The sequence below is a fragment of the Canis lupus genome, chromosome 30 (genome assembly GCF_048164855.1).
Source record: "Canis lupus baileyi chromosome 30, mCanLup2.hap1, whole genome shotgun sequence".
Classification (NCBI taxonomy): Eukaryota; Metazoa; Chordata; class Mammalia; order Carnivora; family Canidae; genus Canis; species Canis lupus.
In genome coordinates this window covers 1345836-1372971 of record NC_132867.1, presented here as the reverse complement: position 1 = coordinate 1372971, position 27136 = coordinate 1345836, and positions in this window count along the sequence as shown.

Genomic DNA, 27136 nt, shown 5'->3' with positions numbered 1-27136 from the left:
ACCTCGTGACTCTGGTCCCCACCAGGGCCTCACCGGGACCTGGTGAGTGCGGTTTCCACTTGCACCTCACCTGGAACTGGTGATTCTGGTCTGCACCTGAGACTACCCTGGATCTGGTGACTGTGGTCTCCACCTGGGCTTCACCTGGATTTGGGGACTCCGGTCCCCATCTGGGCCTCACCTGGCCCTGTTGACCGTGGTCCTCAAGTGGGCAAAATTGGGACCCGGTGACTGTGTTCCAAAACTGGACCTCACCTGGACCAGGTGACTCTGGTCCCCCTCGGGGTCTCACCGTGCCCTAGTGACTGAACCCCACTTTGGCCTGACTTTGACCTGGTGACCCTGGTTGCCACCTGCGCCTGACCTCGAACTGATGACTCTGGTTCTTTCAAGGCCTCCCTTGTACCTGGTGATCCTGGTCCCCACCTGGGCCTCACCTGGACGTAGTGACTCTTCTCACCACCGGGGACTCACCTGGACCTGCTTATTGTGTTCCACACCTGGGCCTCAAGTAGACCTGTTGACCATGGTCCCCTAGCCGGCCTCACATGGACCTGTTGCCTCTGATCCCCACCGGGGCCTCACGTGTACCTTGTAACTCTGGTCCTCACCTGGGCCTCATCTGGTCCAAGTGACTCTGGTCCCCACCTGGGCTTCACCTGGATCTGGAGACTCTGGTCCCCATCTGGACTTCACCTGGATCTGGTGACTCTGGTCCCGACCTGGACCTCTCCTGGACTTGGTGTCTCTCTTGCCCACTTTGACCTAACTCAGAACTGCTGAATCTTGCTCCACCTATTAGGCACCCAGACCTGGTGATTCTTGTCCCTAGCTATTCCTCAATTCGACCTGATGAATCTGGTCCTCACGTGGACCTCACATTCACCTGGGACTCAGCTGGAAAGAGTGGCTCTGGTTCCCACTAGGGGCTCACCTGATACTGCTGAATGTGGTCTTATTCTATGCCTCACCAGAACCTAGTGATTCTGTTCCCCATCTGGGCCTGCATGGCCTTAGTGACTCTGGTCCTCACTCAGGCATCATTGGGACCTGGATACTCTATTCCACACCTGGGCCTCACTTTTACCAGGAACCGCTGGTCCCATTCTGGGCCTCACACTAAACTGGTTACTCTGGTTCCCCCTCTTAACCTCACCCTTACCTGGTGACTCTGGTCACCCCTTGGGCCTCCCCTGGGCCTGGTGACTCTGGCCTGCAGGTTGGCCTCACCTGGACTTGATTAGTTGATGCCACCTGGGCCTCACCCATACCTGGTGACTCAGGTCCCCACATGGGCCTCTTGGACCTGGTGAATCTGGCCCTTACCTGGACTTCTCCCAGACCCGGGGAATCTGGTCACAACATGGGCCTCACCTGGACCTGGTGAATCTGGGTCCAAATGGCCTAACCCAGTCCTGGTGACTATGTTCCCCAACTGGACCTGATTGCTCTGGACTCTTTCTTGCCCTCACCTTGAACTGGTGACTCTGATACTATTACCTAGTCCTCACCCGGAACTGGTAAATCTGGTCACCACCTGGGCATCACCTAGTCCTGGTGACTTTGTTCCCCACTTGGACCTGATTGCTGTGGACACCTTCTTGGCCTCACCTGGAAGTGGTAACTCTGATCACAACTGGGCCTCTCCCAGATCTGGTGACTCTGGTCCTCACCTGGGCCTCATCTGGACCTAGTGACTCTGGTCCCCACCTGGGCTTCACCTGGATCTGGTGACTCGGGTCCCCACCTGGATTTCACCGGGAACTGGTGACTCTGGTCCATACCTGAAACTCTCCTGGACCTGGTGACTCTGGTCCTCACCTGGGCCTCATCTTGACCTAGTGACTCTGGTCCCCACCTGGGAATCACCTGGACCGGGTGAATCTGGTCCCCATCTGGGCCTCCCCCAGTCCTGCTGACTTTGTTCCCCACCTGGACCTGATTGCTGTGGACTCCTTCTTGGCCTCACCTGGAACTGGTGACTCTCATCCTAACTGGGCCTAGCTCAATCTCCTGACTCTGGTCCTCCCCTGTGGACCACTATGAACAGGATACTCTGTACCACACCTGAGCCTCACCTGGACATGATGACTCTGGATCCACTCTGGGCCTCACCCTGAGGTGGTAACTCTGGTCCCCATGTGGATGTCACCTAGACCAGGTGAATCTCGTACCCCTCTAGGCCTCAACTAGACCTGGTGACTCTGGTTCTCACCTGGGCCTCACCGGGACCTAGGGAATATTCTCCCCAACTGTGCTTCATTTGGACCTGGTGACTCTGGTTCTACCTGGGCATCATCGGGACATGGATACTGTATTCCCCACTGGGACTGACCTGATCCTGGTAACTCTGGTCCTGATTTGGTCTCTTCTTTACCAGGTGACTCTGGATCCACCTTGGGTTCACAGGTAACTGATGACTCTTATCCTAAGCATGGCCTCTCCTGACCTGGTGACTGTGGTTCCCATCGGGACCTCACCTGGACCTCATGTCTCTGGTCCCAAGTGGGCCTCACCAGGACCTGGTGTCTCTGATACCCACCTTGGTAGCATCAGGATACGGTTACACTGTTCACTAACAGTGACCTAGCCGGACCTATTAACTCTGGTCTTCACCTGGGCCACACCTGGACATGTTGACACTGGTTCCCACCTGGGTCTCACCTGGACATGCTGAGTCGGATCCACAACTGGTCCTCCCCTGTAACTGGTGATTCTCGTTCCCACATGGACATCAGGTGGACCTGGTGGCTGCAGTGTTTCTAGCTTCTCATGTACCTCGTGACTCTGGTCCCCACCAGGGCCTCACAGGGCCCTGGTGAGTGTGGTTGCCACCTGCACCTCAAGTGGACCTGGTCATTCTGGTCTGCACCTGAGACTACCCTGGATCTGGTGACTGTGGTCCCCACCTGGGCTTCACCCACTTTGGGGACTCCGGTCTCCTTCTGGGCCTCACCTGGCCCTGTTGACCATGGTCCTCAACTGGGCAAAATTGGGACCCGGTGACTGTGTTCCACAACTGGACCTCACCTGGACCAGGTGATTCTGATCTACCTCTGGGTCTCACCGTACCCTAGTGACTGTGAACCCCACTTTGGCCTGACTTGGACCTGCTGACCCTGGTTGCCACCTGCGCTGATCTCGAACTGTTGACTCTGGTACTTTCAAGGGCCTACCCTGTATCTTGTGATCCTGGTCCCCACCTGGGTCTCACCTGGACGTGGTGACTTATGTCAAAACCGCGTACTCACCTGTACCTGCTTACTGTGTTCCACATCTGGGCCTCAAGTAGACTTGTTGACCATGGTCCCCAAGCCGGCCTCACATGGACCTGTTGCCTCTGATCCCCACCGGGGCCTCACGTGTACCTGGTAACTCTGGTCTCCACCTGGACTTCACCTGGATCGGATGACTCTGGTCCCCTTCTGGACCTCTCCTGGACCTGGTGACTCTCTTTCCAACATGGACCTCACCTGGATCTGGTGACTCTGGTCTCAGTTTGGCCTCACATGGACCTGGTGTCTCTCGTCCCCACTTTGACTTAACTCAGAACTGCTGAATCTTGCCCCACCTATGCCGCACCCAGACCTGGTGACTCTTGACCCCAGCTATGCCTCAATTCGACCTGATGAATCTGGTCCTCACGTGGGCCTCACATGGACCTGGGACTCAGCTGGATGGAGTGGCTCTGGTTCCCTCAAGGGGCTCACATGATACTGGTGACTATGGTCTTATTCTATGCCTCACCAGGACCTAGTGATTCTGTTCCCCATCTGGGCCTGCATGGCCCTAGTGACTCTGGTCCTCACCCAGGCATCATTGGGACCTGGATACTCTATGCCACACTTGGGACTACCTTTGACCAGGGATCTCTGGTCCCATTCGGGGCCTCAAACTAAACTGTTTACTCTGGTTCCCGCTCTGGGCCTCACCCTTACCTGGTGACTCTTGTCACCCTTTGGGCTTCAACTGGGCCTGGAGAATCTGGTCCTTAGCTGGTCCTCACCTGGATCTGGTGAATGGTCGCCACCTGGGTCTCACCTGGACTTGGTGAATCCTGTTGCCACCTGCGCCTTACCTGGACCTAGTGACTGTGGCCCCACCTGGACCTCTCCTGGATCTGGCGGCTCTGGTTCCCATAAGGGGCACTCCTGGACCTCGTTCCTGTGGTCTCCATCTGGCCTCACCTGGAACACAATGACTCTGATCCATATTTGGGCCTCTCCTGGACCTGTTGACTCTGGTCGTTACCTGGACATCATTGGGACCTGATACTCTCTTATATAACTTGGCCTCACCTGGACCTGGTGAGTGTGGTCCCACCGGGGCCTCACCTGGACGAGGTGACTGGTTCCCACAGGGACCTCACCTGGACCTGGTGACTCAAGTCCTCATATGGGCATCATGGGACCTGGTTTCTCAGTTCCACATCGGGGCCTCACCTGGACCTAGTGATTCTCGTCCGACCTTGGGACTCACCCTGACGTGCCAACTCTGGTCCCCACCTGGATATCACCGGAACCGGGTGACTCTGGTCGACCTCTGGGACTCACCCGGAGCTGGGGACTCTGGTCCTCAACTGGGCCTAAACAGGACCTGGTGAATCTACACCTCACTTAGGCCTCGTCTGGACCTTGTGACTCTTTTTCCACCTGGCATCAATGGGACATGGTTACTCTGTTCCCCACCTGGGCCTCACCTGAACATGATAACTTTGCTCCACACTTTGGCCTCAACTGGTCCTGATGACTCTGGTCCCCCCACCTAGGCCTCAATCTGGACCTGGTGACTGTGGTCCCCACCTGGGTCTCACGTGGACCTGGTGACTCTCGTTCCCACATGAACCACACCTGGACCTGGTGACTGTGGTGTTTTTGTAGACTCACATTTACCTGGTGACTCCGGTCCCCACTAGGGCCTCACATGGATCTGGTGACTCTGGCCTGCAGGCTGGCCTCACCTGGAGCTGGTGAGTGGGGTTGCATCCAGGACTTCACCCATTCCTGGGGACTCTGTCCCCACGTGGGCCTCTTGGATCTGGTGAATCTGATCCTTACCTGGTCCTCTCCCAGACCCGGGGACTCTGGTCACCACCTGGGCCTCACCTGGACATGGTGAATCTGGTCCCCATCTGGGCCTCACCCAGTCCTGGTGGCTTTGTTCCCCACCGGGACCTGATTGCTGTGGACTCTTTCTTGGCCTCACCTGGTACTGGTGACTCTTATCCTATCTGCGCGTCACCGAGATCTGGTGACTCTGGTCCTACCCTGGGCATCATTGGTACCTGTTGCCTCTGTTCCACACCTGAGTCTCACCTGGACATGATGACTCTGGAAACTCCCTGTGTGTCACCCTGACCTGATGACTCTGGTCTCCATCTGGATGTCACCTGGGTCAGGTGATTCTGGTACCCCTCTAGGACTCAACCAGTTCTGGTGACTCTGGTCCTCAACTGGGCCTCACCGGGACCTAGTGAATATGCCCCATCTGGTCCTCATTTTGATTTTTTTTTATTTATTTATTCATAGAGATGCAGAGAGAGAGAGAGAGAGAGAGAGAGGCAGAGACACAGGCATGGGAGAAGCAGGCTCCATGCAGGGAGCCTGACGTGGGACTCGATCCAGGGTCTCCAGGATCACGCACTGGGCTGCAGGCGGCGCAAAACCGCTGCGCCACCGGGGTTGCCCCTGGTCCTCATTTTGACCTGGTGGTTCTGGTCTCTACCTGGGCATCATCGGGACATGGTTTCACTGCATGGCCTACAGGTTGGCCTCACCTGGACCTGGTAACTCTGGTCCCTACCTGGGCATCATCGGGACACGGTTCCTCTCCATCACCTGCAGGTTGGCCTCACCTGGACCTGGTGAGTGGTGTTGCCAATTGTGCCTCACCCGTACATGGTGACACAGGTCCCCACGTGGCCCTCAATTGGACCTGGTGAATCTGGTCCTTACCTGGTCCTTCCCCGGAACTGGTACCTCTGGTCACCACCTGGGAATCACCTGGGCCTGGTGAATCTGGTCCCCATCTGGCCTCACCCAGTCCTGCTGACTTTGTTCCCCACATCGACCTGATTGCTGTGGACGCCTTCTTGGCCTCACCTGGAACTGGTGACTCTGATCCTATCTGCGCATCACCCAGACCTGGTGAATCTGGTCCTCAACTGGGCATCATTGGTACCTGGTGACTCCATTCCACACCTGAGCCTCACCTGGACATGATGACTCTGGAACCTCACTGGGCCTCACCCTGATCTGGTGACTCTGGACCCTATCTGAATGTCACCTGGACCAGGTGATTCTGGTACCCCTCTAGGACTCAACCAGATCTGGTGACTCTGGTCCTCAAGTGGGCCACACCTGGACCTAGTGAATATGCTCCATCTGGGCCTAATTTGGACCTGGTGACTCTAGTCCCTACCTGGGCATCATCGGGACATGGTTCCACTGCATGGCCTGCAGGTTGGCCTCACCTGGACCTGGTAACTCTGGTCTCTACCTGGGAATCATCGGGACATTGTTCCACACATGGCCTGGAGGTTGGCCTTACCTGGACCTGGTAATTCTAGTCCCTACCTGGGCATCATCGGGACATGGTTCCTCTGCATGGCCTGCAGGTGGGCCTCACCTGGACCAGGTGAGTGGCGTTGTCACCTTGGTCTCACACATGCCTGGTGACACAGGTCCCCACGTGGGCCTCACTTGGGCCTGGTGAATCTGGACCTTACCTGGTCCTCACCCGGAAATCCTAACTCGGGTCACCACCTGGGAATCACATGAACCTGGTTAATCTGGTCCCCATCTGGTCCTCATCTAGTCCTGGTGACTTTGTCACCCCACCTGGAACTGATTGCTGTGGACTCCTTCTTGGCCTCACCTGGAACTGGTGACTCTGAGGTTAACTGGGCCTCACCCAGATCTGGTGACTCTGGTCCTCACCTATGGACCATTATGACCTGGGTACTCTGTTCCACACCTGAGCCTCACCTGGACATGATGACTCTGGATCCCCTCTGGGCCTCACCCTGATTTGATGACTCTGGTCCACATCCGGATGTCACCTAGACTAGGTGAATCTGGTATCCCTCTAGGCCTCAACTTGACCTGGTGACTCTGGTCCTCAACTGGACCTCTCCTGACCTGGTGACTCTCTTTCCAACATGGACCTCACCTGGATCTGGTGATTCTGGTCCTCAGTTTGGCCTCACCTGGACCTGTTGTCTCTCGTCCCCCTTTGACCTAACTCAGAATTGCTGAATCTTGCCCCACCTAGGCCGCACCCAGACATGGTGACTCTTGTCCCCAGCTATGCCTCAATTCGACCTGATGAATCTGGTCCTGACGTGGGGCTCACATGGACCTGGGACTCAGCTGGATAGAGTGGCTCTGGTTTCCACAAGGGGAACACCTGATACTGGTGATTGTGGTGTTATTCTCTGCCTCACCAGGACCTAGTGTTTCTGTTCCCCTTCTGGGCCTGCATGGCCCTAGTGACTCTGGTCCTCACCCAGGCATCATTGGGACCTGGATACTCTATTCCACATCTGGGTCTCACTTTGACCCGGGACCTCTGGTCCCATTCTGAGCCTCAAACTAAACTGGTTACTGTGGTTCCCCTCTGGGCCTCACCCTTACCTGGTGACTCTGGTCACCCCTTGGGCTTTACTTATGCCTGGTGAATCTGGTCCTTAGCTGGTCCACTCCTGGATCTGGTGACAGGTTCGCCACCTGGGCCTCACCTGGACTTGGTGAATCCTGTTGCCACCTGCGCTTCACCTGGACCTTGTGACTGTGGTCCCACCTGGACCTCACCTGGATCTGGTGGCTCTGGTTCCCATATGGGGCTCTCCTGGACCTGGTTCCTGTGGTCTCCATCTGGCCTCACCAGGAACAAAATGACTCTGATCCATATTTGGGCCTCTCCTGGACATGTTGACTCAGGTCCTTACCTAGGCATCATTGGGACCTGGATACTCTCTTATATACCTGGGCGTCACCTGGAACTGGTGACCTTGGTCCCACCTGGGCCTCACCTGGACGAGGTGACTGATTCCCACAGGGACCTCAACTGGACCTGGTGACTCAGGTCCTCATATGGGTATCATGGGACCTGGTTTCTTAGTTATACATCGGGGCCTCACCTGGACCTAGTGATTCTCGTCCCCCTCTGGGCCTCACTCTGACGTGGTGACTCTGGTCCACACCTAGATATCACCAGAACCGGGTGACTATGGTCCCCCTCTGGGACTCACCTGGAGCTGGGGACACTGGTCTTCAACTGGGCCTCAACAGGACCTGGTGAATCTACTCCTCACTTAGGCCTCGTCTGGACCTTGTGACTCTTTTCGCACCTGGTATCAATGGGACATTGTTACTCTGTTCCACACCTGGGCCTCATCTGGACATGATAACTTTGCTCCACACTTTGGCCTCAACTGCTTCTGATGACACTGGTCGCTCCACCTTGTCCTCAATCTGGACCTGGTGACTGTGGTCCCCACCTGGGTCTCACCTGGACCTGGTAACTAGGTTCCCACATGAATCACACCTAGACCTGGTGACTGTGATGTTCCTGTAGACCTACCTTTACCTGGTGACTCCTGTCCCCACTAGGGCCTCACCTGGATCTGGTGACTGTGGCCTGCAGGTTGGACTCACCTGTACCTGGTGATTGGGGTTGCCACCTGGGCGTCACCCATACCTGGTAACACAGGTCAACTCGTGGGCCACTTGGACCTGGTGAATCTGGTCCGGAACCTGGTCCTCTCCCAGTCCCGGGGACTCTGGTCACCACCTGGGCCTCACCTGGACATGGTGAATGAATCTGTTCCCCATCTGGGCCTCACCCAGTCCTGGTGACTTTGTTCCCCACCTGGACCTGATTGCTGTGGACTCCTTCTTGGCCTCACCTGGACCTGGCGACTCTGATCCTATCTGCGCGTCGCCCAGACCTCGTCACTCTGGTCCTCACCTGGGCATCATTGGTACCTAGTGACTCTGTTCCACACCTGAGCCTCACCTGGACATGATGACTCTGGAACCACTCGGGGCCTAACCCTGACCTGGTGACTCTGGTCTCCATCTGGATGTCACCTGGACCAGGTGACTCTGGGACCCCTCTAGGCCTCAACTAGGTCTGGGGACTCTGGTCGTCAACTGGGCCTCACCTGGACCTAGTGAATATGCTCCATCTGGGCCTCAGTTGGACCTGGTGACTCTGGTCCCTACCTGTGCATCATCGGGACATGGATCCACTGCATGGCCTGCAGGTTGGCCTCAGCTGGACCTTGTAACTCTGGTCCCTACCTGGGCATCACCGGGACACGGTTCATCTGCATGGCCTCCAGGTTGGCCTCACCTGGACCTAGTGAGTGGGGTTGCCACCTGGGGCTCACCCATACATGGTGACACAGGTCCCCACGTGTGCCTCACTTGGACCTGGTGAATCTGGTCCTTTCCTGGTACTCACACGGACCTGGTAACCCTGGTCACCACCTGGGAATCACCTGGACCTGGTGAATCTGGTCCCCCTCTGGTCCTCACCCAGTCCTGTTGACTTTCTTCCCCACCTGGACCTGATTGCTGTGGACTCCTCTTGGCCTCAACTGGAACTGGTGACTCTGAACCTTACTGGGCCTCACCCAGATCTGGTGACTCTGGTCCTCACATGTGGACCATTATGACCTGGATACTCTGTTCCACACCTGAGCCTCACCTGGACATGATGACTCTGGAACCTCTCTGGGCCTCACCCTGACCTGGTGACTCTGGACCCATCTGGATATCACGTGGACCAGGTGATTCTGGTACCCCTCTAGGCCTCAACCAGGTCTGGTGACTCTGGTCCTCAACTAGGCTTCACCTGGACCTAGGGAATATGCTCCATCTGGTCCTCATTTGGGTCTGGTGACTCTGGTCCCTAACTGGGCATCATCGGGACATGGTTCCACTGCATGGCCTTCAGGTTGGCCGCACCTGGACCTGGTAACTCTGGATCTACCTGGGCATCATCAGGACGTGGATACTCTATTTCCCAGTGGGACTGACCTGATCGTGGAAATTCTGGTCCTGACTTTGGCCTCTTCTGTACCATGTGACTCTGGCTCCACCTGGACCTCACCTGTAACTGGTGACTCTGATCCGAAGCATCGCCTCACCTGACCTGGTGACTGTGGTTCCCATCGGTACCTCACCTGGAGCTCATGTCTCTGGTCCCACCTGGGCCTCACCAGGATCTTGTATCTCGTACCCACCTGAGTAGCATCAGGATATGGTTACACTGTTCACTAACAGTGACCCAGCCAGACCTGTTAACTCTGGTCTTCACCGGGTCCACACCTGGACATGGTGACACTGGTTCCCAGCAGGGTCTCACCTGGACATGGTGAGTCAGATCACCACCTGGTCCTCCCCTGTAACTGGTGATTCTCGTTCCCACATGGACATCATGTGGAACTGGTGGCTGCAGTGTTTCTAGCTTCTCATGTACCTCGAGAATCTGGTCCGCACCTGGGCCTCACCGGAACCTGGTGAGTGTGGTTATTTCCTGCACCTCACCAGGACCTGGTGATTCTGGTCTGCACCTGAGACTACCCTGGATCTTGTGACTGTGGTCCCCACCTGGGCTTCACCTGGATTTGGGGACTCCGGTCCCCATACGGGCCTCCCCTGGCCCTGTTGTCCATGGTCTTCAACTGGACAAAATTGGGACCCAGTGACTGTGTTCCACAACTGGACCTCACCTGGACCAGGTGACTCTGGTCCCCCTCTGGGTCTCACCGTGCCCTAGTGACTGTGAACCCAACTTTGGCCTGACTTGGACCTGCTGACCCTGGTTGCCACCTGCGCCTGACCTCGAACTGTTGACTCAGGTTCTTTCAAAGGCCTCCCCTGTACCTGGTGATCCTGGTCCCCAATTTGGCCTCAACTGGACGTGGTGACTCTTGTCACTACTGGGGACTCACCTAGACAGGCTTACAGTGTTCCACACCTGGACCTCAGGTAGCCCTGTTGACCATGGTCCCCAAGCCGGCCTCACGTGGCATTTTGGCTGTGATCTCCGCCGGGGCCTCACGTGTACCTGTTAACTCTGATCTTCACCTGGGCCTCATCTGGACCTAGTGACTCTGGTCCCCACCTGGGCTTCACCTGGATCTGGAGACTCTCGTCCCCACCTGGACTTCACCTGGATCTTGTGACTCTGGTCCCCACCTGGACCTCTCCTCGACCTGGTGACTCTCTTTCCAACATGGACCTCACCTGGATCTGGTGACTCTGGTCTCAGTTTGGCCTCACCTGTACTGGTGTCTCTCGTCCCCACTTTGACCTAACTCAGAACTGCTGAATCTTGCCCCACATAGGCCGCACCCAGACCTGGTGACTCTTGTCCCCAGCTATGCCTCAATTCGACCTGATGAATCTGGTCCTCACGTGGGCCTCATATGTACCTGGGACTCACCTGGATAGAGTGGCTCTGGTTCCCACAAGGGGCACACCTGATACTGGTGATTGTGGTCTTATTCTATTACTCACCTGGACATAGCGATTCTGTTCCCCATCTGGGCCTGCATGGCCCTAGTGACTCTGGTCCTCACCCAGGCATCTTTGGGACCTGGATACTCTATTCCACACCTAGGGCTAACTTTGACCCGGGACCTCTGGTCCCATTCTGGGCCTCAAACTAAACTGGTTACTCTGGTTCCCCTCTGGGCCTCACCCTTACCTGGTGACTCTGGTCACCCCTTGGGCTTCACTTTGGCCTGGTGAATCTGGTCCTTAGCTGGTCCACATTTGGATCTGGTGACTGGTCGCCACCTGGGCCTCACCTGGACTTGGTGAATCCTGTTGCCACCAGCGCCTCACCTGGACCTTGTGACTGTGGTCCCACCTGGACCTCACCTGGATCTGGTGGCTCTGGTTCCCATATGGGGCTCTCCTGAACCTGGTTCCTGTGGTCTCCATCTGGCCTCACCTGGAACACAATGACTCTGATCCATACTTGGGCCTCTCCTGGACCTGTTGACACTGGTCCTTACCTGGGCAACATTGGGACCTGGATACACTCTTATATACCTGGGCCTCACCTGGACCTGGTGACTGTGTTCCCACCTGGGCCTCACCTGGACGAGGTGACTGGCTCCCACAGGGACCTCACCTGGACCTGGTGATTCAGGTCCTCATATGGGAATCATGGGACCTGGATTCTCAGTTGCACATCGGGGCCTCACGTGGACCTAGTGATTCTCGTCCCCCTCTGGGCCTCACCCTGACGTGGTGACTCTGGTCCCCACCTGGATATCACCAGAACCGGGTCACTCTGGTCCCCCTCTGGGACTCTCCCGGAGCTGGGGACACTGGTCCTCAACTGGGCCTCAACAGGACCTGGTGAATCTACTCCTCACTAAGGCCTCGTCTGGACCTTGTGACTCTTTTCCCACCTGGCATCTTTGGGACATGGTTACTCTGTTCCCCACCTGGGCCTCACATGGACATGATAACTTTGCTCCACACTTTGGCCTCAACTGGTCCTGATGACTCTGGTCCCCCGACCTAGGCCTCAATCTGGACCTGGTGACTGTGGTCCCCACCTGGGTCTCACCTGGACCTGGTGACTCTCGTTCCCACATGAACCACACCAGGATCCGATGACTGTGTTGTTCTTGTAGAATCACTTTTAACTGGTGACTCCAGTCCCCACTCGGTCCTCACGTGGATTGGGTGACTTGGCCTGGAGGTTGGCCTCACATGGACCTGGTTAGTGGGGATGCCACTTGGGACTCACCCATACCTGGTGACTCAGGTCTCCACGTGGGCCTCCTGGACTTGGTGAATCTGGTCCTTACCTGGTCCTCTCCCAGACCCGGGGACTCTGGTCACCACTTGGGCCTCACCTCGACCTGGTGAATCCCACCCCATCTTGGCCTCACTCAGTGCTGGTGACTTTGTTCCCCACCTTGACCTGATTGCTGTGGACTCTTTCATGGCCTCACCTGGAACAGGTGACTCTGATCCTATCTGCGTGTCACCCAGACCTGGTGACTCTGGTCCTCACCTGGGCATCATTGGTATCTGGTGACTCTGTTCCACACCTGAGCCTCACCTGGACATGAGGCTCTGGCCTATGGAACCACTCTGGGCCTAACCCTGACCTGGTGACTCTGGTCTCCATCTGGATGTCACATGGACCAGGCGATTCTGGTACCCCTCTAGCCCTGAACCAGTTCTGGTGACTCTGGTCCTCAACTGGGCCTCACCTGGACGTATTGAATATGCTTCATCTGGGCCTCATTTGGACCTGGTGACTCGGGTCCCTACCTGGGCATCATCGGGACATGGATCCACTGCATGGCCTGCAGGTTGGCCTCAGCTGTACCTGCTAACTCTGGTCCCTACCTGGGCATCACCGGGACACGGTTCCTCTGCATGGCCTCCAGGTTGGCCTCACCTGGACCTAGAGACTGGGGTTGCCACCTGGGGCTCACCCATACCTGGTGACTCAGGTCCCCACGTGGGCCTCACTTGGACCTGGTGAATCTGGTCCTTATGGTCCTCACCCGGACCTGGTAATCCTGGTCACCACCTGGGAATCACCTGGACAGGGTGAATCTGGTCCCCATCTGGGCCACAACAGTCCTGTTGACTTTCTTCCCCACCTGGACCTGATTGCTGTGGACTCCTTCTTGGCCTCAACTGAAACTGGTGACTCTGATCCTAACTGAGCCTCACCCAGATCTGGTGACTCTGGTCCTCACCTGTGGACCATTATGACCTGATACTTTGTTACACACCTGAGCCTCACCTGGACATGATGACTCTGGATCCCCTCTGGGCCTCAGCCTGACATGGTTACTCTGGTCCGCATCTGGATGTCACCTAGACCAGGTGAATCTCGTACCCCTCTAGGCCTCAACTAGACCTGGTGACTCTGGTCCTCAACAAGGCCTCAACGAGACCTAGTGAATATGCTCCCCACCTGCGCCTCATCTGGACCTGGTGACGCTGGTTCTATCTGGGCATCATCGGGACATGGTTACTCTGTTCCCCTCTGGGACTGACCTGATCCTGGTAACTCTGGTCCTGACTTTGGCCTCTCTGTACCAGGTGAATCTGGCTCTAACTGGGCCTCACCTGTAACTGGTGACTCTGATTCTAAGCATGGCCTCACCTGACCTGGTGTTTGTGGTTCCCATAGGGACCTCACCTGGACCTCATGTCTCTGGTCCCTCCTGGGCCTCACCAGGGCCTGGTGTCTCTGGTACCCACCTGGTTAGCATCAGGATATGGTTACACTGTTCACTAACAGTGACCCAGCCGGACCTATTAACTCTGGTCTTCACCTGGGCCACACCTGGACATGGTGTCACTGTTTCCCACCTGGGTCTCACCTGGATATGGTGAGTCGGATCCCCACATGGTCCTCACCTGTAACTGGTGATTCTCGTTCCCACATGGATATCATGTGGACCTGTTGGCCGCAGTGTTTCTAGCATCTTTTTTTTTAATTTTTATTTATTTATGATAGTCACAGAGAGAGAGAGAGGCAGAGACACAGACAGAGGGAGAAGCAGGAACCATGCACCGGGAGCCCGATGTGGGATTCGATCCCGGGTCTCCATGATCGCTCCCGGGGCCTAAGGCAGGCGCCAAACCGCTGCGCCACCCAGGGATCCCATCTGTTTGTAGCTTCTCATGTACCTCGTGACTCTGGTCCCCACCAGTGCCTTACCGGGACCGGGTGAGTTTGGTTGCCACCTGCACCACACCTAGACCTGGTGATTCTGGTCTGCACCTGAGACTACCCTGGATCTGGTGACTGTGGTCCCCACCTGGGCTTCACCTAGCCCTGTTGACCATGGTCCTCATCACGGAAAAATGGCACCCGGTGACTGTGTTCCACACCTGGACCTCACCTGGAGCAGGTGACTCTGTTCCCCCTGTGGGTCTCACCGTGCTCTAGTGACTGTGAACCCCACTTTGGACTGACTTGGACCTGCTGACCCTGGTTTCCACCTGCGCGTTACCTCGAACTGTTGACTCTGGTTGTTTCAAGGGCCTCCCCTGTACCTGGTTACCCTGGTTCCCACCTGGTCCTCACCTGGGCCTGGTGACTCTTGTCACCACCGGGGACTCACTTGGACCTGGTTACAGTGTTCCACACTGGGCCTCAAGTAGAACTCTTGACCATGGTCCCAAGCCTGCCTCACATGGACCAGTTGCCTCTGATACCTACCAGCGCCTCACGTGTACCTGGTAACTCTGGTCCTCACCTGGGCCTCATCTGGACCTAGTGACTCTGGTCCCCACCTGGGCTTCACCTGGATCTGGTGACTCTGGTCCCCACCTGTACCTCTCCTCGACCTGGTGACTCTCTTTCCAACATGGGCCTCACCTGGATCTGGTGACTCTGGTACTCAGTTTGGCCTCACCTGGACCTGGTGTCTCTCGTCCCCACTTTGACCTAACTCAGAACTGCTGAATCTTGCCCCACCTAGGCCGCACCCAGACCTGGTGACTCTTGTCCCCAGCTATGCCTCAATTCGACCTGATGAATCTGGTCCTCACGTGGGCCTCACATGGACCTGGGACTCAGCTGGATAGAGTGGCTCTGGTTCCCACAAAGGGCTCACCTGATACTGGTGAATGGGGTCTTTTTATATGCCTCACCAGGACCTAGTGATTCTGTTCCCCTTCTGGGCCTGCATGGCCCTAGTGACTCTGGTCCTCACCCAGGCATCATTGGGACCTGGATACTCTATTCCACACCTGGGACTCACTTTGACCAGGGACCTCTGGTCCCATTCTGGGCCTCAAACTAAACTGGTTACTCTGGTTCCCCCTCTGGGACTCACCCTTACCTGGTGAATCTGGTCACCCCTTGGGCTTCACTTTGGCCTGGTGAATCTGGTCCTTAGCTGGTACGCACCTGGATCTGGTGACTGGTCGCCACCTGGGCCTCACCTGGACCTGGTGAATCTCTTCCCCATCTGGGCCTCACCCAGTCCTGGTGACTTTGTTCCCCACCTGGATTTGATTGCTTTGGACACTTTCTTGGCCTCACCTGGAACTGGAGATTCTCGTTCCCACATGGACATCATGTGGACCTGGTGGCTGCAGTGTTTCTAGCTTCTCATGTACCTCGTGATTCTGGTCCCCACCAGGGCCTCAAAGGGACCTGGTGAGTGTGGTTGCCACCTGCACCACACCTGGAACTGATGATTCTGGTCTGCACCTGAGACTACCCTGGATCTGGTGACTGTGGTCCCCACCTGGGCTTCACCCGGATTTGGGGACTCCGGTCCCCATCCGGGCCTCAACTGTACCTGTTGACCATGGTCCTCAACTGGGCAAAATTGGGACCCGGTGACTGTGTTCCACAACTGGACCTCTCCTGGACCACATGACTCTGGTCCCCCTCTGGGTCTCACCGTGCCTTCGTGACTGTGAACCCCACTTTGGCCTGACTTGGACCTGCTGACCCTGGTTGCCACCTGCGCCTGACCTCGAACTGTTGACTCCTGTTCTTTCAAGGGCCTCCCCTGTACCTGGTGATCCTGGCCCCAACCTGGGCCTCACGTGGACGTGGTGACTCTAGTCACCACCGCGGACTCACCTGGACCTGCTTACTGTGTTCCACACCTCGGCCTCAAGTAGACCTGTTGACCATGGTCCCCATGCCGGCCTCACATGGACATGTTGACTCTAATCCCCACCGGGGCCTCACGTGTCCCTGGTAACTCTGGTCCTCACCTGGGCCTCATCTGGACCTAGTGACTCTGGTCCCCACCTGGGCTTCACCTGGAACTGGTGGCTCTGGTCCCCACCTGGGTTTCACCTGGAACTGGTGACGCTCTTTCCAACATGGACTTCACTTGGTGAATCTGGTCCTTAGCTGGTCCACATTTGGATCTGGTGACTGGTCGACACCTGGGCCTCACCTGGACTTGGTGAATACTGTTGCCACCTGCGCCCCCCCTGGAACTTGTGACTGTGGTCCCACCAGAACCTCACCTGGATCTGGAGGCTCTGGTTCCCATAAGGTTCTCTCCTGGACCTGGTTCTTGTGGTCTCCATCTAGCCTCACCTGGAACACAATGACTCTGATCCATATTTGTGCCTCTCTTGGACCTGTGGACTCTGGTCCTTACCTGGGCATCATTGGGACCTGGATACTCTCTTATATACCTGGGCGTCACCTGGACCTGGTGACTGTGGTCCCACCTGGGCCTCACCTGGATGAGGTCACTGGTTCCCACAGGGACCTCACCTGGACCTGGTGACTCAGGTCCTCAAATCGGCATCATGGGACCTGTTATCTCAGTTCCAAATCGGGGCCTCACCTGGACCTAGTGATTCTCGTCCCCCTCTGGGCCTCACCCTGACCTGTTGACTCTGGTCCTCACCTGGATATCACAAGAACCGGGTGACTCTGGTCCCCCTTTGGGACTCACCCGGAGCTGGGGAGACTGGTACTCAACTGGGCCTCAACACGATCTGGTGAATCTACTCCTCACTTAGGCCTCGTCTGCACCTTGTGACTCTTATTCCACCTGGCATCAATGGGATATGGTTACTCTGTTCCCCACCTGGGCCTCACTTGGACATGATAACTGTTCTCCGCACTTTGGCCTCAACTGGTCCTGATGACACTGGTACCCCCACCTAGGCCTCAATCTGGACCTGGTGACTGTGGTCCCCACCTGGGTTTCACCTTGACCTGTTGCCTCTCGTTCCCACATGAACCACACCTGGACCTGGTGACTGTGGTGTCCTTGTAGACTCACATTTACCTGGTGACTCCGTTCCCGTCTAGGGCCTCACCTGGATCTGGTGACTCTGGCCTGCTGGTTGGCTTCACCTGGAATTGGTGAGTGGGGTTGTCACCTGGGCCTCACCCATACCTGGTGACTCAGGTCCCTACGTGGGCCTCTTGGACCTGGTGAATCTAGTACTTACCTGGTCCTCTCCCCGACCCGGGGACTCTGGTCACGACCTGGGCCTCACCTGGACCTGGTGAATCTGTTCCATATCTTGGCCTCACCGAGTCCTGGTGACTTTGTTCCCCACTTGGACCTGATTGCTGTGGACTCTTTTTGCCTCACCTGGAACTGGTGACTCTGATCCTATCTGCGCGTCACCCAGATCTGGTGACTCTGGAACTCACCTGGGCATCATTGGTACCTGATTACTCTGTTCCACACCTGAGCCTCACCTGGACATGATGACTCTGGTACCACTCTGGGCCTCACCCTGACCTGGTGACTCTGGTCCCCATCTGGATGTCACCTGGACCAGGTGATTCTGGTACCCCTCTAGGCCTCAACCAGATCTGGTGACTCTGGTCCTCAACTGGGCCTCACCTGGACCTAGTGAATATACTCGATGTGGGCCACATTTGGACCTGGTGACTCTGCTCCCTACCTGGGCATCATCGGGAGATGGTTCCACTGCATGGCCTGCAGGTTGGCCTCACCTGGACCTGGTAAATCTGGTCCCTACCTGGGCTTCATCGGGACACCGTTCCTCTGCATGGCCTGCAGGTTGGCTCACCTGGACCTGGTGAGTTGGGTTTCCACATGGGCCTGACACATACCTGGTGACATAGGTCCCCAAGTGGGCCTCACTTGGACCTGGTGAATCTGATCCTTACCTGGTCCTCACCCAGAACTGGTAACTCTGGTCCCCACCTGGGAATCACCTGGACAGGGTGAATCTGGTCCCCATCTGGGCCTCCCCCAGTCCTGATGACTTTGTTCCCCACCTGGAACTGATTGCTGTGGACTCCTTCTTGGCCTCACCTGGAACTGGTGACTCTCATCCTAACTGGGCCTAACTCAATCTGCTGAATCTTGTCCTCCCCTGTGGACCATTATGAACTGGATACTCTGTTCCACACGTGAGCCTCACCTGGACATGATGACTCTGGATCCACTCTGGGCCTCACCCTGACTTGGTGACTCTGGTCCTCATGTGGATGTCACCTAGACCAGGTGAATCTGGTACCCCTCTAGGCCTCCACTAGACCTGGTGACTCTGGTCCTCAACTGGGCCTCACCGGGACCTAGTGAATATGCTCCCCAACTGTGCCTCATCTGGACCTGGTAACTCTGGTTCTACCTGGGCATCATCGGGACATGTTTACTGTATTCCCCCTTGGGACTGACCTGATCCTGGTAACTCTGGTCCTGATTTGGCCTCTTCTGTACCAGGTGACTCTGGATCCACTTTGGGTTCACCGGTAACTGGTGACTCTGATCCTAAGCATGGCCTCACCTGACCTGGTGACTGTGGTTCCCATTGGGACCGCACCTGGACCTCATGTCTCTGGTCCCAACTGGGCTTCACCAGGACCTGGTGTCTCTGGTACCCACCTTGGTAGCATCAGGATACGGTTACACTGTTCACTAACAGTGACCCAGCCGGACCTATTAACTCTGCTCTTCACCTGGGCCACACCTGGACATGTTGACACTGGTTCCCACCTGGGTCTCACCTGGACATGGTGAGTCGGATCCAAAACTGGTCCTCCCCTATAACTGGTGATTCTCGTTCCCACATGGACATCATGTGGACCTGGTGGCTGCAGTGTTTCTAGCTTCTCATGTACCTCGTGACTCTGGTCCCCACCAGGGCCTCACAGGGACCTGGTGAGTGTGGTTGCCACCTGCACCTCAAGTGGACCTGGTCATTCTGGTCTGCACCTGAGACTACCCTGGATCTGGTGACTATGGTCCCCCCCTGGGCTTCACCTGCTTTGGGGACTCCGGTCTCCATCTGAGCCTCACCTGGCCCTGTTGACCATGGTCCTCAGCTGGGCAAAATTGGTACCCGGTGACTGTGTTCAACAACTGGACCTCACCTGGACCAGGTGATTCTGGTCTCCCTCTGGGTCTCACCGAGCCCTAGTGACCGTAAACCCAACTTTGCCCTGACTTGGACCTGCTGACCCTGGTTACCACCTGTGCCTCACCTCGAACTGTTGACTCTGGTACTTTCAAGGGCCTCCCCTGTACCTTGTGATCCTGGTCCCCACCTGGGTCTCACCTGGACGTGGTGACTCATGTCACAACCGCGTACTCACCTGGAGCTGCTTACTGTGTTCCACATCTGGGCCTCAAGTAGACTTGTTGACCATGGTCCCCAAGCCGGCCTCACATGGACCTGTTGCCTCTGATCCCCACCGGGGCCTCACGTGTACCTGGTAACTCTGGTCTTCCCCTGGCCCTCATCTGGACCTATTGACTCTGGTCCCCACCTGGGCTTCACCTGGATCTGGTGACTCTGGTCCCCTCCTGTACTTCACCTGGATCTGGTGACTCTGGTCCCTACCTGGAACTCTCCTGGACCTGGTGACTCTCTTTCCAACATGGACCTCACCTGGATCTGGTGACTCTGGTCCTCAGTTTGGCCTCACCTGGACCTGGTTTCTCTCGTCCCCACTTTGACCTAACTCAGAACTGCTGAATCTTGCCCCACCTAGGCCGCACCCAGACCTGGTGACTCTTGTCCCCAGCTATGCCTCAATTTGCCCTAATGAATCTGGTCCTCACGTGGGCCTCACATGGACCTGGGACTCAGCTAGATAGAGTGGCTCTGGTTCCCACAAGGGGCTCACCTGATACTGGTGACTGTAGTCTTATTCTATGCCTCACCAGGACCTAGTGATTCTGTTCCCCATCTGGGCCTGCATGGCCCTAGTGACTCTGGTCCTCAACCTGGAATCATTGGGAACTGGATCGTCTATTCCACACCTGGGCCTCACTTTGACCAGGGACCTCTGGTCCCATTCTGGGCCTCAAACTAAACTGGTTACTCTGGTATCCCCTCTGGGCCTCACCCTTACCTGGTGACTCTGGTCACCCTTGGGCTTCACTTGTACCTGGTGAATCTGGTCCTTAGCTGGTCCGCACCTGGATCTGGTGACTGGTCGCCACCTGGGTCTCACCTGGACTTGGTGAATCCTGTTGCCACCTGCACCTCACCAGGACCTTGTGACTGTGGTCCCACCTGGACCTCACCTGGATCTGGTGGCTCTGGTTCTCATATGGGGCTCTCCTGGACCTGGTTCCTGTGGTCTCCATCTGGCCTCACCTGGAACACAATGACTCTGATCCATATTTGGTCCTTTCCTGGACCTGTTGACTCTTGTCTTTACCTGGGCATCATTGGGACCTGGATACTCTCTTATATACTAGGGCCTCACCTGGACCTGGTGACTGTGTTCCCACCTGGGCCTCACCTGGACGAGGTGACTTGTTCCCACAGGGACCTCACCTGGATCTGGTGACTCAGGTCCTCATATGGATATCATGGGACCTGGTTTCTGAGTTCCACATCGGGGCCTCACCTGGACCTAGTGATTCTCATTCCCCTCTGGGCCTCACCCTGACGTGCTGACTCTGGTCCCCCCCTGGATATCACCAGAACCGGGTGACTCTGGTCCCCCTCGGGACTCACCCGGAGCTGGGGTCACTGGTCCTCAACTCGGCCTCAACAGGACCTGGTGAATCTACTCCTCACTTAGGCCTCGTCTGGACCTTGTGACTCTTTTCCCACCTGGCAACAATGGGACATGGTTACTCTGTTCCGCACCTGGGCCTCACATGGACATGATAACTTTGCTCCGTACTTTGGCCTCAACTGGTCCTGATGACCTTGGTCCCCCAACCGAGGCCTCAATCTGGACCTGGAGACTGTCGTCCCCACGTGGGTCTCACCTGGACTTGGTGACTCTCGTTCCCACATGAACCACACCTGGACCTGATGACTGTGGTGGACTTGTAGACTCACATTTACCTGGTGACTCCGGTCCCCACTAGGGCCTAACCTGGATCTGGTGACTCTGGCCTGCAGGTTGGCCTCACCTGGACTTGGTTAGTGGGATGCCACCTGGGCCTCACACATACCTGGACTCAGGTCCCCACGTGGGCCACTTGGACCTGGTGAATCTGGCCCTTACCAGGTCTTCTCCCAGACCCGGGGAATCTGGTCACAACCTGGGCCTCACCTGGACCTGGTGAATCTGGTCCCCATCTGGCCTAACCCAGTCCTGGTGACTATGTTTCCCACCTGGAACTGATTGCTCTGGACTCTTTCTTGGCCTCACTTGGAACTGGTGACTCTGATCCTATCTGTGTGTCACCGAGACCTGGTGACTCTGGTCCTCACCTGGGCATCATTGGTACCTGGTTACTCTGTTCCACACCTGAGCCTCACCTGGACATGATGTCTCTGGGACCTCTCTGGGCCTCACCCTGACCTGGTGATCTGGTCCCCATCTGGATGTCACCTGGACCAGGGGATTTTGGAACCCCTCTAGGCCTCTACCAGATCTGGTGACTCTTGTCCTCAACTGGGCCTCATCTGGATTTAGTGAATATGCTCCATCTGGGCCTCATTTGGACATGGTGACTCTGGTCACTCACTGGGCATCATCAGGAAATGGTTCCACTGCATGGCCTGCTGGTTTGCCTCACCTGGACCTGGTAACTCTGGTCCCTACCTGGGCATCATCAGGACGTGGTTCCTCAGCATGGCCTGCAGGTAGGCCTCATCTTGACCTGGTGAGTGGAGTTCCCACCTGGGTCTTACCCATGCCTGGTGACACAGGTCCCCACGTGGGCCTCACTTGGACCTGGTGAATTTGGTCCTTACCTAGTCCTCACCCGGAACTGGTAAATCTGGTCACCACCTGGGAATCACCTAGACCTGGTGACTTTGTTCCCCACCTGGACCTGATTGCTGTGGACACCTTCTTGGCCTCACCTGGAAGTGGTAACTCTGATCCTAACTAGGCCTTTCCCAGATCTGGTGACTCTGGTCCTCACCTGGGGACAATTATGACCTGGATACTCTGTTCCACACCTGAGCCTCACCTGGACATGTTGACTCTGGATCCCCTCTGGGCCTCACCCTGACATGGTTACTCTGGTCCCCATCTGGATGTCACCTAGACCAGGTGAATCAGGTACCCCTCTGGGCCTCAACCAGATCTGGGGCCTCTGGTCCTCAACTGGGCCTCACCTGGACCTAGTGAATATGCTCCATCTGTGCCTCATTTGGACCTGGTGACTCTGGTCCCTACGTGGGCAACATCGGGACATGGTTCCACATAATGGTTTGCAGGTTGGCCTCTTCTTGACCTGGTAACTCTGGTCCCTACCTTGGCATTATCGGGACCCGGTTACTTTGCATGGCCTGCAGGTAGGCCTCACCTGGACCTGGTGAGTGGGGTTGCCACTTGGGCCTCACGCATACATGGTGACACAGGCCCCTACGTGGGCCTGATTTGGACCTGGTGTATCTGGTAATTCTGGTCACCACCTGGGAATCACCTGGACCTGGTGAATCTGGTAACTCTGGTCACCACCTGGGAATCACTTGGACCTGGTGAATCTGTGTCCCCATCTGGGCCTCACCCAGTCCTCGTGAATTTTTTCCCCACCTGGACCTGATTGCTGTGGACTCCTTCTTAGCCTCACCTGGAACTGTTGACTCTGATCCTAACTGGGCCTCACCCAGATCTGTTGACTCTGGTCCTCACCTGTGGACCATTATGACCTGGATACTCTGTTCCACACCTGAGACTCACCTGGACATGATGACTCCTGATCCCCTCTGGGCCTCTCCCTGACATGGTGACTCTGGTCCCCATCTGGAAGGCACCTAGTCCAGGTGAATCTGGTACCCCTCTATGACTCAACTAGACCTGGTGACTCTGGTCCTCTACTGGGCCTCAACGGGACGTAGTGAATATGCTCCCCACCTTCGCCTCATCTGGACCTGGTGACTATGGCTCCACCTGGGCCTCACCTGTAACTGGTGACTCTGATCCTAAGCATGGCCTCACCTGACCTGGTGACGGTGGTTCCCATAGGGACCTCACCTGGACCTCATGTCTCTGTTCCACCTGGGCCTCACCAGGAACTTTTGTCTCTGGTTACCACCTGGGTAGCATCTTGATATGGTTACACTGTTCACTATCAGTGACCCAGCCGGACCTATTAACTCTGGTCTTCACCTGGGCCACACCTAGACATGGTGACACTCGTTCCCACCTGGGTCTCACCTGGACATGGTGAGTCGGATCCCCACCTGGTCCTCACCTGTAACTGGTGATTCTCGTTCCCACATGGACCTCATGTGGACCTGGTGACTGCAGTGTTTCTAGCTTCTCATGTACCTCGTGACTCTGGTCCCCACCAGGGCCTCACCGGGACTTGGTGAGTGTAGTTGCCTCCTGCACCTCACCTGGACCTGGTGATTCTGGTCTGCACCTGATACTACCCTGGATCTGGTGACTGTGGTCTCCACCTGGGCTTCTCCTGGATTTGGGGAATCCGGTCCCCATCTGGGCCACACCTGGCCCTGTTGACCATGGTCCTCAACTGTGCAAAATTGGGACCCGGTGCCTTTAGACCTCACCTGGACCATGTTACTCTGGTCCGCCTCCGGGTCTAACCTTGGACCTCACCTGGACCATGTGACTCTGGTCCGCCTCCGGGTCTAACCGTGCCCTAATGACTCTGAAACCCACTTTGGCCTGACTTGGACCTGCTGACCTTGGTTGCCACCTGTGCCTTACCTCTAACTGTTGACTCTGGTTCATTCAACGGCCTCCCCTGTACCTGGTGATCCTGGTCCCCACCTGGGCCTCACGTGGACGTGGTGACTCTAGTCACCACCGGGGACTCACCTGGACCTGGTACTGTGTTCCACACATGGGCCTCAAGTAGACCTGTTGACCATGGTCCCCAAGCCGGCCTCACATGAACCTGTTGCCTCTGTTCCCCACCGGGGCCTCACGTGTACCTGGAAACTCTGGTCCTCACCTGGGCCTCATCTGGACCTAGTGACTCTGGTCCCCACCTGGGCTTCACTTGGATCTGGTGACTCTGTTCCCCACCGGGACTTCACCTGGATCTGGTGACTCTTGTACACACCTGGACCTCTCCTGGACCTGGTGACTCTCTTTTCAACATGGACCTCACATGGATCTGGTGACTCTGGTCCTCAGTTTGGCCTCACATGGACCTGGGGTCTCTCGTCCCCACTTTGACTTAACTCAGAACTGCTGAATCTTGCCCCACCTAGGCCGTACCCAGACCCAGTGACACTTGTCCCCAGCTATGCCTCAATTCGACCTGATGAATCTGGTCCTCACGTGGGCCTCACATGGACCTGGGACTCAGCTGCATAGAGTGGCTCTGGTACCCACAAGGGGCTCACCTGATATTGGTGACTTATTCACCAGTGGTCTTATTCTATGCCTCAACAGGACCTATTGCTTCTCTTCCCCATGTGGGCCTGCATGGCCCTAGTGACTCTGGTCCTCACCCAGGCATCATTGGGACCTGGATACTCTATTCCACACCTAGGCCTCACTTTGACCAGGGACCTCTGGTCCCATTCTGGGCCTCAAACTAAACTGGTTACTCTGGTTCCCACTCTGGGCCTCACTCTTACCTGGTGACTCTCGTAAACCCTTGGGCTTCACTTGGGCCCGGTGCATCTGGTCATTAGCTGGTCCGCACCTGGATCTGGTGACTGGTCGCCACCTGGGCCTCACCTGGACTTGGTGAATCCTGTTGACACCTGCGACTCAAGTGAACCTTGTGACTGTGGTCCAACCTGGACCTCACCTAGATCTGGTGGGTCTGGTTCCCATATGGGGCTCTCCTGGACCTGGTTCCTGTGGTCTCCATCTGGCCTCACCTGGAACACAATGACTCTGATCCATATTTGGGCCTCTTCTGGACCTGTAGACTCAGGTCCTTACCTGGGTATCATTGGGACCTGGAACTCTCTTATATACCTCGGCTTCACATGGACCTGGTGATTGTGGACCCACCTGGGCCTCACCTGGACGATGTGACTGGTTCCCACAGGGACCTCTCCTGGACCTGGTGACTCAGGTCCTCATATGGGCATCATGGGACCTGGTTTCTCAGTTCCATATCGGGGCCTCACCTGGACCTAGTGATTCTCGTCCCACTCTGGGCCTCATCCTGACGTGGTGACTCTGGTCCTCACCTGGACATCACCAGAACCGGGTGACTCTGGGCCCCCTCTGGGACGCAAATGGACCTGGGGACACTGGTCCTCAACTGAGGCTCAACAGGACCTGGTGAATCTACTCCTCACTTAGACCTCGTCTGAACCTTGTGATTCTTTTCCCACCTGGCATCAATGGGACATGTTTACTCTGTTCCCCACCTGGGCGTCACCTGGACATGATAACTTTGCTCCACTCTTTGGCCTCAACTCTTCCTGATGACTCTGGTCCCCCACCTAGGCCGCAATCTGGAACTGATGACTGTGGTCTCCACCGGGGTCTCACCTGAATTTGGTGACTCTCGTTTCCACATGAACAACACCTGGACCTGGTGACTGTGGTGTTCTTGTACACTCACATTTACCTGTTGACTCCGGTCCCCACTAGGGCCTCACCTGGATCTGGTGACTCTGGCTTGCAGGTTGGCCTCACCTGGACCTGGTGTGTGGGGTTGCCACCTGGGCCTCACCCATACCTGGTGCTCAGGTCCACACGTGGGCCTTTTGGACCTGGTGAATCTGCTCCTTACCTGGTCCTCTCCCAGAACCGGGGACTCTGGTGACCACCTGGGCCTCACCTGGACCTGGTGAATCTGGTCCCCATCTGGGCCTCACGCAGTCCTGGTGACTTTGTTCCCCACCTGGACCTGATTGCTGTGGACTCTTTCTTGGCCTCACCTGGACCTTGTGACTCTGATCCTATCTGCGCGTCACCCAGATCTGGTGACTCTGGTCCTCACCTGGGCATCATTGGTACCTGGTGACTCTGTTCCACAGCTGAGCCTCAGCTGGACATGATGACTCTCGAACCTCTCTGTGCCTCACCCTGACCTGGTGACTCTGGTCCCCATCTGTATGTCACATGGACCAGGGGATTCTGGTACCCCTCTGGGCCTCAACCAGATCTGGTGACTCTGGTCCTCAACTGGGCCTCACCTGGACCTAGTGAATATTCTCCATCTGGGCCTCATTTGGAGCTCGTCCCTCTGGTACCTACGTGGGCACCATCGGGACATGGTTCCACTGCATGTCCTGCAGGTTGGCCTCACCTGGACCTGGTAACTCTGGTCCCTACCTGGACATCATCG